General features: G+C 43.1%; 1 protein-coding gene across 2 annotated transcripts in view; it reads right to left on the bottom strand.

The window, feature by feature from the left end:
• The window catches only part of PAG1 (phosphoprotein membrane anchor with glycosphingolipid microdomains 1), a 134,270-nt gene extending 121,950 nt beyond the window's left edge, over positions 1–12,320 (bottom strand). For both annotated transcript variants that reach the window (XM_039250100.1, XM_039250097.1), the window contains exon 1: positions 12,294–12,320. The gene's annotated coding sequence lies outside the window, so the exon portion shown is untranslated. The remainder of the gene's footprint in view (positions 1–12,293) is intronic.
• Positions 12,321–14,439: the final 2,119 nt, after the last annotated feature.

The following is a 14,439-nucleotide window of genomic DNA, read 5'->3' on the forward strand; positions in this document are numbered from 1 at the left end:
CCTCCCCCTCTTGTTCTCTCTCTTTCTCTCTCAAAATAAATAAATAAACTTAAAGTACAAAAAAAACAAAACAAAACAAGTGGCTCCTGGGTGGCTCAGTCAGTCAAGTGTCTGATCTCTGCTCAGGTCATAATCTCACGGTTCGTGGGTTCGAGCCCCCCCCACCCCCCGGTCGGGCTCTGTGCTGACAGCTAGCTCAGAGCCTAGAGCCTGTTTCAGATTCTGTGTCTCCCTCTTTCTCTGACCCTACCCTGCTCATGCTGTCTCTGTCTCTCTCTCTCTCTCTCTCTCACAAACACACACACAGAAATAAATAAAACATTTTTAAAAAAATTAAAAAAAAAAACAAACAGAGTGTAAACTCCCGAGGGCTGCGACTATGTCATGGTTTGTCCTGTGCCTTCAGGAACTTTTAGGTGCTCAACAAATGATTATATTGATTGCTAGGATTTCTTCCCAAGCACTAGCTATCACATTTCCATTTGCTTGAACAATATAAAGCAAATTAAACAGATAGTCCCTGACTTCTAGACGAGGGTTTCTCCACTTCAGCACTAAAGACATTCTGGATCAGATCATTTTTCCCTGAGGAGAGCTGTTCCGTGCACTGCAGAATATATGAGAGCAACCCTTGCCTCTGCCCCCTGTATGCCCGTAGTACCCCTCTCCCCAGCTGTGACAACAAAAGTATCTCCAGACATTGTCAAATGTCCCACGGAGGGCAAAGTCACCCCCGGTTGAGAACCACATCTCTAACTAAAAGAGTGTAAGACAGATCAACACTAACTAGTATGTTCTCATTTCAACAATGCCTGTTGCATTCTCATTTTCTGAAGCTAGTAAGAACCCCTGAGAACGAAAAAGCATATGACTAGGAAATGATAATTTTCTGACTGTAGGGTTTTGGCATATTATAGGCAGAAGAAAAGGAGAAAATGTTCTTTATTCTTTTTGTAACTGTAGAGATACAAAAAGCTTATTCTAAGCCAAGGCTGACAGTTTTCAGGATATGTGGAGCTGTGAAGATACATAAGAGAAGGGTCCAAATGCCAATGGCCTGTGGCTATAAAACAGTATAAAAGAAGCATGTTCATTGCCAGCACTGGGCTGGTTTTTATGAATTGTATCTAGGAGAACAATTTTGAAAATGCTATTGAATATTTATTAAAAAAAAGATCTATAATAATTCAGGCCCTGACATGCCACTATTAGCAAGTCACTCAGCCAGTGAGAAAGGTTAAAAATTGCGGTGACAGAAACCATTAAATTAAGTGTTAAGTTTAATACTTCAGTGTTTTATTTTCTTTTTCTCAACGATAGTTTTTAGTAATCCTGTTCCAAATATTCCAGCACAAAGCCTAAAAACCCGTTAATCTATACCGTATGATTTTAATGAGACTCCAAAGTGTTTAGCTTTAATTCTACTTTGGAGACACTGAGCATTTCACACTGATGTTAAAGTTCAAGCTGCACATTCTGGCCAAAGTGACCATTATACAATGAAATGAAAGGAAAATATTCTTAACATCATCCAAATATGTTTGAATATTTATGAAGATTCGTATTTACTCGAAAGCATCTTTATTTTTTATTATAAGAATAAAAGAGTATGCTTCTAAACTCAACATCAACAATTTGGGTACAGTATATAACTATCCTAGTTTTCAACCACTTCTGCATTTTCAATCTGTTACATACAAGCTACGGTAGACAGTTACATGTCAATTCCTCACGTTTAAAAAGGAAGTAGATCTTGGGGCGCCTGGGTGGCTTAGTCGGTTAAGCGTCCAACTTTCGCTTAGGTCATGATCTCACGGTTCATGAGTTCGAGCCCCGCGTCGGGCTCTGTGCTGACTGCCAGCTCAGAGCCTGGAGCCTGTTTCAGTCTGTGACTCTCTCTCTGACCCTCCCCTGCTCACGCTGTCTCTCTCTCTCTCTCTCCTAGAAATAAATAAATAAATAAATAAATAAATAAATAAAAGGAAGTAGATCTTTTAAATTTTGTTTGTAAAAATGTTTATTTTTCTCTCTGTGCCTGTTGGTAAATGTAAGCAGGTTTAGGACTCTATTAAACATATAATTCCTAACTCCAGTAAGAGAAAGAATATATACAATATGCAAAAACTCTATTCAATCAAGCTCTGACTGTACATATAATTATGGAATTCAAATTAGATTACTAATTTAGACAGGTTCTATCATGTCAAATACACTAACACAAAAGTGTCTGACTAAATTCAGTAGGAAGGAAAGAGAGGTAAAGAAATTTATTCTTTTTAGCAAATGAAAATTCCTAGTACATAACATTAAAATATATACTCATGGATGAGTCATGTGGGTGGCTCAGTTAAGTGTCTCACTTTGGCCCAGGTCATGATCCAACGGCTCGTAGGTTCGAGCCCCACACTGGGCTCTGTGCTGACAGCTAAGGGCCTGGAGCCTGCTTCAGATTCTGTGTCTCCCTCTCTCTGCCCCTTCCCTGCTCGCATTCTGTCTCTTTCTCTTTCAAAAATAAATAAACATTAAAAAAAACTAAAATATACGCTCAGGGAAAGATTAGTAGGAAACCTAGCTTAATTATTCATTTTGTCAGTGAGTAATAAATACAGTAGTGTCACATCACCTCCACAGAATACTAACTCTGGGCCCTGGATTATCATATTTGCATTTGGATGAAGCTGGGACACATGAGGCATGAAATGGCCAAATTAATTTTCATTTTACTTCATTTGAGTTTCCTCAAATATTATTATAAATATAAAATGCAATGAAATCATATATAAAATACCATATTACTTTATATTGTTATCTAAATTTTCATATGTCTCTACTATAATTTCTCAACTCCCCTGGACTAAGGCCACTATAATACACCAAGTGAATGGTAATTACTAGAATTAAGATAGTTGCTTAACATTTTTATAAAACTTTTTAAAATTTATAAACATATGGTTTTAAAAAATAAATATCAACAACAAAAGATCAAGCCACAGAATGTTGCAAAAGCATAAGCCCCCTTGGATTCAACTTTTCCTACTGAAGCTAAAGTGTAAAATTGGCGCCGTGAAGCTTGAAATTGAGATTTAAGGATAAGCACTGGTACCAGCATTTTGCTACTCGCTAGAAATTGCTTTCATCTGGAAACTGCCATTTAGCAAGGCTCGTAGATTATTTTTTTGTGAAACAAAAAAAAAAACAGCATCATAAACTTTTCAGTCACAAAATCCCATGTTTGCAGGGTTCTAACACTGCTGTTTATTAATAGCTAATATCTGATTCAATGTAGCAAATTAGGTAAATCACAATTTTAGAATATCAGGAGCCAAAACAGAAGTTGTTAAAACTAAAGTAAACCCTTAAGGTTTATCCTGCATCATTTTACACTGCTCAAGTGTGAAATGCCCAGGACAAATGTTTTACTACTTTAGCCCTAAACGGGTAACATAATAATAGCTGCTTTGGCCAAGATAAAGCTACCTACATCATTTAATGTTACTGGAATAGACAGGATTAATAATATAAAAGGAAAACCAATAGTTTAAACTTAACTTGACTGATTTTTGTTTCACATGCACACACATGCCCACATAGAACGCTTCTCACATAACAACTCCCATTGCAACAACTGAAAAACATGTTTGCATTGCATCACAAATACAGAGGGTAATTACAATAATTTTGCAGTTTAAAATATTAAATATTTTATTTTATAACTCAGATGCTGTTTTTCAAGCTTTTAAGATAATGAAAGAAAAAGATGCTCATTTTGTGAAGAAAGATTTTTCCCCCCAGTCTAATTTAATTACATACATTTACATAAATGACCTGTGGCCCAGCAAATACAGACTGCAGCCAACAGTCTCTTCTGTGGGTGCTTTAAGCAAACTAATGAAAGCAATCTCTTAAATGTGCCACCCTCTCATTTTTCTTCAGTAGCTATTCACGAGGACACAGGCAATGCGGCGGAGTGGCAAGAACCAATGTGAAGTCAGATGCCTCAAGTTAGGTCCTAGGAGCTCTGTCATTTATCAGCCGTGTTATCTTCACAGTTATCTGAACCCTGCATCCCGGATCTCTCATCTCTCTAATGGGAGTAATTCTGCCTTTAAGTCAAAATCAAAGCCAAAATGGGTGAGGACTGAACTGTATGATCTCAACTAAAATACATGGTTATTATTTCCATCATCCCCAAATACTCTAGGCTGTCTATAACATAATGGGGCCTGTTTTTATGACAAGTGAAAATTATAGGAGACAATACTTACTATATCTCTAACAGACCAATGAGCCAAAAGATTCATTAATAACTATAAAAGGATTCGCTCAAAGGTCAAAACCCTCTAAAGCTGCTATGGCCGTGATCAAAGCTTAGTTCTGCAAAGTTTCAAATAATATGCCATTTCTCACTTTTCCTTCCAGCACGCACATTCACGGATACAATGAGACAGACCTGTTAGAAGAACCAAACACTTTTTCCACCGAGAAAGTGACTCTCTCACCCTTCCCACTTTCTCAAGTGCCCTGTCCTGCTGTCAAGAAAGGAGATAAATGAATGCAAAAGAAAAATAAGAAATGGCAAATTTATCCTCTATGCAGCTTCAGGCCCATGTTTTTTCATGATTTTATCTCTTTTTTCTTTACCCTTATCCCCCCACTTTCCAGGCCTTCACATGTATGGACGGGGACAGAAAGCTCTAGGAGAACTTGCCACCATCTTCTGTGCAGATGCAGGCAAGTTAGCAGGCAGACCTGCCCGGCTGCTCACCGCCTTTCCTTTCTCTTTCACTCCTTGTGTCACCCAGCTCCCATTCCATCAGGCACCTCGTGTTGCTTTGCCTCTGGCTTCTGCCTCTTTGTGTCCAAGCACTTGTCAAAAACTTCTCTCACTTCATCTCACTAGCCCTGCCTGCCACCTTGGCCTTCATCTTTCTTTTCCAGGCCACGAGTACTCCCAGGCAGATCACAGCCTCGGTAACGACATCAAACACACCGAAGACTTGCAAATTTATGTCTTCAGCTCGGCCTCAGTCTTGAATTCCAGAACCCCAGGCCGGTAACACTGCCCATTGACTCTCAAGCCCTGGATGTCCCTCTGGTGCCTCGCATTACATAAATCCACAAATAAATCTGTCGGCTTCCCCTGCACACTGCACCGTCCTCTGGAGTCACCATCATGACCAATGGTACCTCTGTCCACTCAATCACCCAAGCCAGAGACCTGAGAGTCATTCTCAGTCACCACCCCTTCCCTGCTTCTTCCCCTCTCCCCCTCTCCCCACTCTTACGGGTCTGACTTCAGACCTTAGACCCACACTAGGATTCAGTGAACAATTTATTTTTTACAGGGCTCCTATTTCTGCCCCACGCCCCATCCATTACTCTGCAGAACACTCAGAGTAATCGTTCTGCAAGAACAACCTAAAGTGCTCAGAGTCATCTGGACCAAATACAGCCCACAAGACCCTTCCTGAACCGCCCGGCCTCGCTCTCCACCTCCCGCCTGGCACACTGCCCGCGTGCCGACCAGCCCCGTGGAACTACACACACACAGCCTGCCCCCTTTGGGACTTGCACCGCGCTGTTCCCTCTGGTCCCTCTGCTCTGAGGGATTTCTGTGGGCCCACTCCCATCCTCAGCTGCCCGCCCGGCCGGCTCTGACTTGCCTGCGAGGCTCAGAGCCACCCCACTTCCTCTGGGAAAGCCATCCCCTTAGGGCCAGGCACCCCTGATGGAGCCCAGGGTCTTTTACACACTGATTCCAACTGCATCTTTTCCCCTCCCTTCTGCTGAGACTCTTGAGGGCAGCACAAGGATTCTTCTTATGTTTGAGGCTTCGACATCCAACAACATGCCTGATATCATACCAACATATGTCCGGTGAATGCATAAATGAGTCAATAGCACTCCAACTCAATCCGACGCAAATACTGCCACGCTGCTAGTGATTGATTATGTGTGAATTAGAGGTTCACAGCTCTCCTTAGAAGGTGTCAGGGAAAAAATACTAAGGCCACAGTGGTTGCAATTCCCAAATGCTGAACGCAGAGGTTCTATCTAGTAATCTTGTGTGCAACTACGTTAAAGGTTGGTTTTATTCAATTAAAAAAATCATTGTGTTGTGTAGTTATATTGTCTCTGACTTACAGCATGAGCTGCCTCAACATTAAAGTTTCCCAACATGTTCGACCATAATGGGGGTGACCAAGGAACGGGTACAGTAAGGGCCAGAGCAAGCAGAAGCAACATTAACAGCAATGACTGAGTCACAAAGAAGTGAGACCAGATGCCCAAAGACTTACTGATCACCCTACATCACTTAGAGAATAAACCCACAGAAAGGTTTACATCTGCAACACTGGGGATCCTCTGAAGACTAGAATGATAAATGACAACAATATTGATTTAGTCACACCTTTGGGCACTTTTACAAAATCAACAGAAGCCTATCACTTGCAAATGAATATGTGACATGGTATGCAGAGACCGAGTTTCTATGAAATTGTAAAGAAAGGTACAAAGCAGCTGCTGATCAATTTTAAAACTATTCTTTTACTTCCCTATTCCATAAAGTTCATGGGGTTTCAAGTGCTCTGTATTTTAGGCAAAGGCCCTCCAGTCAGGCCAAATTTCCCTGTCCTTTGCAATAAAGTCTATATTTAGAAAATTGAATTTTTCATAAGTTTTTAGTCACTCACAGGTTTGAAAATTGTCCTATAAAATCAAGGTAGGGGAGCAGATGAAACACCAACACAGCATGCCAAAATGTTATAGCAACAAAAATAATAACTCAAAACCCAAGGGACATGAAGAACTTATTGAATAAATGTTGGCTCCAATGTGAAACTGAGAAAAAAAAATGGAGGAAGTGGGGCTCAGAGGAAGGGTTTTGAAACTATTACAAGTTGGTTATAAATTCTTTGTACTCTGCATTTGGACTGGAATTAGACTATAATGCAGGCACAGAAGATTTGATCGATGCAATGTTCCTATTCTGAGATTACACACTTGAACCTTGTTAGACATATGTATTCATTTACTTTACAAACCATAGTTTCATTATGAATAACATAGGACACTGCTGTAGTAATGTTCATAACTGATAATATAAAAATTTTTTTAACTTATTTTTATTTTGAAAGAGATAGAGAGCAAGCAGGGGAGGGGCAGAAAGAGATAGACAGAATCCCAAGCGGGTTCCATGCTGTTAGCGAAGAGCCTGATGCGGGGTTCAAACTCCCAAACTGTGAGATCATGACTGGTCCACAGTCAAGAGTTGGATGCTTAACTGACTGAGCCTCCCAGGTGCCCTCAATAACTGATACTTTTTTACTTAACACTTTTTTTTGTTAAATCATCAGAGAAAATCTCAGATCTCTACACTTCCTCTTTCTTTAATAAGAGTAACACAGCAAGTATATGACCCAACGCAGATAAAGTTAACATGACTCTCTACTGTAAGGTTCAAGGCTTTATGCTTCCTATTTCACAATGCTAACATGTGATTTTCTTTTTTGAGCTTGTTGCATGAACTAAGCTTAAGCTCTTCCTCCACAAAGACAGAGAGATGACACTATTTGTGGAGTCAATGCCAGGTGCTGGCTATGGGCAAGAAGGTGGGCAGTGAGCCTTCCTGCCATCCCTTCAGCTCCATCCCAGGTTCACTGTGGGGACCAAAGGAGATATAGGGGATTATTTTGAGAAGCACAATACAGGACACCTCGGCAGAACAGCTGACTATCATAAAGGCACCAGAATTGGATACAGAATGTGCTGTAAGAAGCCCAGGCCTCATCAGAGAGCCATGGGCCCCATTCTTGGCTCCACAGCTCATTAATGTGACTCTGGACAGGTGCCCTGACCTTTCTAGGCCTCAGTTTCCACTTTTGAGAAACAGAATAATAAAGTAACTACCACATAAGGTCACTATGAGGCTTAAAGTAAATTCTGTATGTAAAGTTCTTCACATGGCAGCTGGCACATGGTAAGTGCTCTATGTTAACTATTTGCGTCAATTCTTATCCAGAAGGTGTGGCAGATAAATCATCCTCGGAGCTAGCTCCCCCCATCTCCATTCCTTGTCCTTAAATTCAGCATTGCCCCAGCCTTGTGGCGGCTGTTTCTGCCATGTTGAATACGAACTGCCTGCTTATATGACCTTCTGGTCATAACCTGACCATAGGTCTTATATAACTCCCCAATGCAGATGTATGAAGCAAGATCTCTAGAAACAGAATCAGCTCCTCACTCTCCAAGCAAGAAGAGAAAATAATTCAAAACAGTAGATATGACTAGGGAGAGTAAATGATCTTCATTCGCTTTATCCATATTGACATTAATTTGTATTTCCTGTGCAGCAGGAGAAAGCTGATGTCAGTTATTTGGAGATATGGAGGGGGCCACAGAGAAGCCGATCAATAGTTAACACAGACAAGAAATAAAACAGAACTATTTAAATTCTAAAGAATGAGTTAAAACTAAATTATGGAACCAGCTTAAGTCACAAAAGTGGTCAAGGACAACTTTTACTATAGAATAACCCAGAACAGAGGAGCATTTGAAATGTAAATACTGATTAAAAGGGAATATCTGTACTCTGACAAGAAGGGTTAAAATTGAAGTAGAAGATATTTCAAAGATTCAAAAAGACTCAGCTGACGGCAAGGGCTCTTTCTGGCACACTCTCTGTGGGATTGTGCCTTGGCATACTGAGGCCCACTCCTGAAAGCTCATACCCAGATTTTGATTTTTTTTAATTGAGATATAATTGACACATAAAATTGTATCAGTTTCAGGTGTGCACCAAAATGATTTATGTTGCAAAATGATCACAATAAGTCTACTTAGTATTTGTCATGACACAGTTATAGATTTTTCTTGCAATGGGAACTTTTTTAAAGTGCTATTTTTTAAACTTTACTTATTTTGAGGGAGAGAGAGCGAAAGCAGGAGAAGGGTAGAGAGAGAGGGAGAGAGAGACAATCCCAAGCAGGCTCTGCACTGTCAGTTCAGAGGCTGATGCGGGGGGCCAATCTCACGAACAATGAGACCATGACCTAAGCTGAAATCAAGAGTTGGATGCTTTACCAACTGAGCCATCCAGGCACCCCTGTGATGAGAACTTTTGAGATCTACTCTCTCAGCAACTTTCAAGTACGCAATATGGTATTATTAACTACAGTCACTATGCTGTACAGTTTTGACTTTAAAAAAGAAACCCAACTTAGAAAATCAGTCTTGAAGTACTTTCAGTGGTTAAGATACGTTAGCTAAGAGGTTACAGCAGTCCATTGCTCATGTGCCTTATACAGCAATTAGATTCTAATGTTTAGAAAAGAGAATATTTACCAAGAACACTATGTAGTAACTGGATGATAACCTAAGAAAGCCACACACACTCACACACACATACACACACACTCACAAAGTGGCCCCTCAATCATTCCCAACCTGGGAAGTCAGGTGAATTCAACAGACTCTGGAGCATACTTTTAACGAAGTTTCAGGACCGCCTGAAACTACTTCCTGTGACACTAGTATTAAGGCCTAGAAGAAGCATGCTTTTCTGATGTAACTTATAAATAATTTCCATTTCTGAATATACAGTAAAATGTGCAGCAAAGTACAAGCCTTCCCCTACCTCTCCCCCTCCCCCGCCCCACGGTTGTTCCTCAGCTGGGAAAGGATTCATGCTCAGGTATGGTGCTCTTGGATAGATGACAGCTGCTGGTGGTGGCTTACTAGGCTAGGTGGATCCCTGTAGCCACATCTGCAGACAGGAAACAAAACAGAAAGCACCTTCCTCCAGCCTGAACTGTAACATTATACCATCCCCCGCCACTTCTTGATTCTCCGAATATATGAATGGAGAGGCAAAAAGCAATGTAATGCACTTGAAAGTGAAGAAGAAAACATACTTCACCTGCTGGCACATCTACCTTGTGCCAGGCTAAGCAAGTTATTTAACGATAATTATGGTCATAATAATAGCTCCCAGTCTTGGAGAACTATGTTGCGAGTGCTGTTAAGCACTTTGCATACTTTAATGCTTAACCTGAATTTCCTCATCTGTAAGCAGAAGATAATAATGCCCCCATTTTATTATTACGAGGATTGAAGGAGGATAGATGGAAAAAATACTTTGCAAGTTGAGGCAGCAGGGTCAAAAAGAACATGATTTGAAACAGACATGGGTTAAAATCCCAAATCTGATTTGATCTCGCTGAGCTTCAGTTTCCTCATCTGCCAGGTGGAGAGGAAACCAACCACCTCAGTGAGAAACTGGGGGAGACAATAAATTAAACACCAGCTGGTCTGCATCGCTAGAAGGTGTTTAATAAATGTTTATGCCCTCTCTCCTGTTATACATGTGACCTGCTGCTGTTAACCTCCATCGGCAGCCACTCAATGTCCCTGGGACCCTAAGATGCATAATCCCTTCAGAGCAGTGACAACTTTATCACTTTAATATGCCAGACACTGGCTCAACAGTGAGCCAGTGAACTTATTCAATCTCGCTCATAAGAGATGAAGACACTGAGAAACAGAGTTTAGGTAACTTGCCTAGATTCAAACACATGTTCCAAAAGCTAGCAGCTCAGCTCCCTGTGTAGGCTTCTAACTATAATCCAGTAGTGTCGACGGGGGTGAGTCAGCTTGAGATTCCATGCTGGCATGTATTCTCTTCTAGACATAAGCAATGGATGCTGTCACGAACCACACAGTGTGAGGACTAGCTTTCTAACTTCAGAAATAACATTTCTGTATTTTCCTAGAAGTCTTTAAAAGCCTACGATACGCTTTTAAATGAAGTGACTAAAAGTAGCTCATCTTGTTCTATGTGTTGGAATACTACAAAGGCACTTCTCTTTCTAAAGATTAGCTAAATAAATCTTATAGAAAAACACACCCCTGAGTTTTGGCTTAAACATTTATTACAAGTCCAAGTTTCTACACACACACACACACACACACGACTAATGACTTTGATACCAAAGAGTCTGAAAATTCTCCTTGTTTATAATATTCAGTCTTAACAGTCATAGCAGTACCATGTGTATTTCAAAGTATTCCTTTTACGAATTTAATGAACTCAAATATTTAAACATCAATGATGATAATCTATTGCTCTGCTTAAAAGGAATCACTAGGGGACAGATGACAGAGTAAGGTTATAGAATTCTATCCAAAGTAGGACAGGGCAGCTACCTATAAATCATGCTCTTTATTTATTAGGATAATTAAGCCCATCGGTACACTTAACTTTCAGACTCAACAAATGTCTGGGATGAACAATATCCACTTTTTCTAAAACAAAGGGGATGTGTTCAAAAAGGGTCCTCTGCAAGCTCTCTGCACAATGCATGCTATTTTAAAACATGATTTATGTGTCTAATTCCTGGAGCTGCCTTGAAAAATATACTGGGTTTTTCCTCACATGCTACCTATAAGAAGAAGACACTCCAATTTGAAGAGTGCACTCTGTTTCAGACTACAGGAGGCTATATCATGTCAGCATTTTCATTAAATACTGTTCAAGCTGGACCTTAAACAAATGGAATGGAGAGCCACAGCTGCAGCCACTGCAGAGACAGGGTTATCCCGCCGGGAGGCTTATATAAGAGGCACAGGATAGTCAGGGTGAAACCCAAGTGTCATAATCTGAATCCTATTTCTTTGAGACTTGCCCACATTCTTCAAGTGTATGAAATCACACACAATGCACGGATTTCTCATTTTATTTGCCTTATGGCACAAAACGCTGTATTGGCTTAAAGTAGTTTTCTCCCTAAAGGCCTGGGCTCCAATTAGGGAAACGTCGGCAACTTCTGCCTAGGGGAAGAGTAAAGTGGGATGCGCGGGAAGCCCGGAGGGCTGGGAAGGAATGGCTTAGCTCCCATCCCCAAAGACCTATCGCATCCAGGAATATTACAGGCAGGAGTCACTCCCCGGAGGACTCAGGATAGAGAACAAGACCCAGCCCGCACCCCACTACCCCCCAACACACAGTCTAGGAGCTCGGAATGTGCAATCAGCAGCAGGCAAAATGCCCTCGGAGCACCTGTCCTCTCACAGCGCATTTCCACCAAGTGGCACATTAATCAGAGGCTGCAGCCTGCCGGCCCTGGACAGCCTCTGCCCGCGTGCAGCGTCCGTTACGTCGCACCCTGAACTCCCCGAGATGTAGCCCGGCTACTAACAGGAGGGGCTCCCCCAAGCTTCTCACATGAAGATAATAAAGACGCACCTCCCCTTCCCAAGGCTCCCTCCAACTTCAGAAACTCCAGGCAACTTACTGGGACGCAGGAAGCCTTCCGGGGGGGACGAGCGCTGCGCAGCGCGCAACCCCGCGGGCCCCTCACTGCCCGGGCGACAGCGGCGGGTGCAAGGATAGGCGCTGTCGTTCTGCACCAGCCGCCTAGCTCCGCTGCGCCCGGAGTCGGGCACTCGCCAGGGCGCACCGCCCGGCGGCGGCGGCGACGGCGAGCGAGGCTGCACCCGGCCGCGCGGACCCGAGAGCTGCAGACGCCACCGACCGCGGAGCGCGGCGCTCCGAGCCCTCGGTGCGTGTCTCCGGCTCCAAGGGAATGGCGACTCCACAAGGAACGCGGCAAGGGAGAAGCCGCGGCGCTGCCGCCCGCAGAACCGCCAGCCCGCTCCCAGGCGGTCGGTCACATCGCGGGCGCGCCGGCGGGGGAGCTAGCGGGCGTGCACCGCAGTCCGCACTCGCCGCCGCGCCGCGGAGAATGACAAGCGCCGAGGCGGAGCAGCCGTGCGGGGCGCGGGGCGCGAGTGCGCATGATCCCGGCCCGCTGCGGCACGTCACGGGGGAGGGAGGGGCGGGGAGGGGGCGAGCTGGGCGGGGCTCGGGTGCCCCCCCCCCCACCCCCGGGGCGGACCCGGGCGCAGCGCCCCGCTCCAGTGCGGGAAGGTACGGGAAGTCTCCCGCCTCGGGTTTTGCGAACCTAAAGCTGTGTGGTTGAACTTGTTTGTCTCCAGAGTCCATTGTCCCTTACAAACCACTGTTTACTCTAAGCGGTCCTTAGGGTGCTGGGCAAGGCCAGAAAAGCCAGTTTAACTCAGGTTATAGCCTAATCGTAAAGGACTGCGACTTAGGGTACAATGGTCCTCCACCTGGCTGTACATTAAAATAACTTGGGAAGCTTGTAAGAGCTCTTTGCCCAGACCGCGCCCCCAGAATCCAGGTTAAGTACCGGGGAACCTTTGGGCGAGGCGCAGGCATCAGTAGGTTGTAAAGCTTTTGAGATGATACCGAGGTACAGCTGAGATTTTCAAACCTTTAATGTGTGTCAGAATCTTCTGAGGATTTTGTTAGAGTACAGGTTTCTGATTCAGTAGGCCTGGGCACTGAGGGAAGATTCGTCATTTCTTACAAGTTCCCAGGTGATGCCAGTGCTGAAGGACCAGACCATCTTCTCCTTGCTACTTAAACCCGGAGTGTAGAACCTGGAGCAGAGCTTCTGAAACGTTGGGCTGTGTGAGAATCACCTAAGTAGTTTGTTTTTGGGTTTTGTTGTTGGGTTTTTTCTGTTTTTTGGTTTTGTTTGGGGGGGCGGGGGGGAGTATGTTTGTTTGTTTTAATGGAGTGCACATTCCCAGGCCTTATCCATGTAGTTCAGCCTCTGGGGCTCTGCTAATCCCAGTGCTAAGGAGCATTCAGATAATTCTGATAATGGGTGTTGTTTGGACCAAACTTCACAATATTGGAGCAGCAGCCTGGAGTTCTCAGTACACTTTTGCACTGAGAAGAGCCAAGCCAGGTGTAGAACGCAGAACATCTGGCTGCAAGTTCAAGTCCAAGCCCAAATGGTGCAAGTCCAAATCTTGTACAATTATTATGCATTACTTTACTTAGTAAGAAATATGTATAAATCATATGAAACACAGACAACACATTCTCTATTCTTTACAGATATCATTAAGTGGGCTTCAAGTTGGCTGAGGAAGAAGGCTCCTTAGGAAGCAAGGGGTGGAATAAGGGATGTTAGATGGCCTGTACCATTGCGCAGGGTATGTAGGAGGAAACAAACCTTAGGTTCACCCCAGAGCCTGGGAATGCATCCTGGAAAAGAAGATCCAGGGATCTGGCTTGGCCTCTGGCCTCATAGCACAGTGTGAAACTCAGGTGTTCAAGAGCTTATGAACATACGGCACGTCACATGTATCACCTCATTGAAATCTCACAATGGTCTTGTAAGTTGGATAAAAAAGATAACAGGCCCATTTTACAGATTAAAAAAAGGATGCTCTGGACATTAGACTTGCACAAACAGTGGAACTTGAACTAGATACAGATCTAAACGTTGGACGTGGCTTCTATAATTCTAAGGAAAATAGTGATTCCGATTTTTCCAAAAAAATGATTTCTGTGTTTATTGTTCACATCCTTTAAAGGATGTGAAACTAAAACTAAGTTTTGAG

This window comes from Hyaena hyaena, unplaced genomic scaffold (assembly GCF_003009895.1).
Source record: "Hyaena hyaena isolate Hyena2069 unplaced genomic scaffold, ASM300989v1 scaffold_358, whole genome shotgun sequence".
Classification (NCBI taxonomy): Eukaryota; Metazoa; Chordata; class Mammalia; order Carnivora; family Hyaenidae; genus Hyaena; species Hyaena hyaena.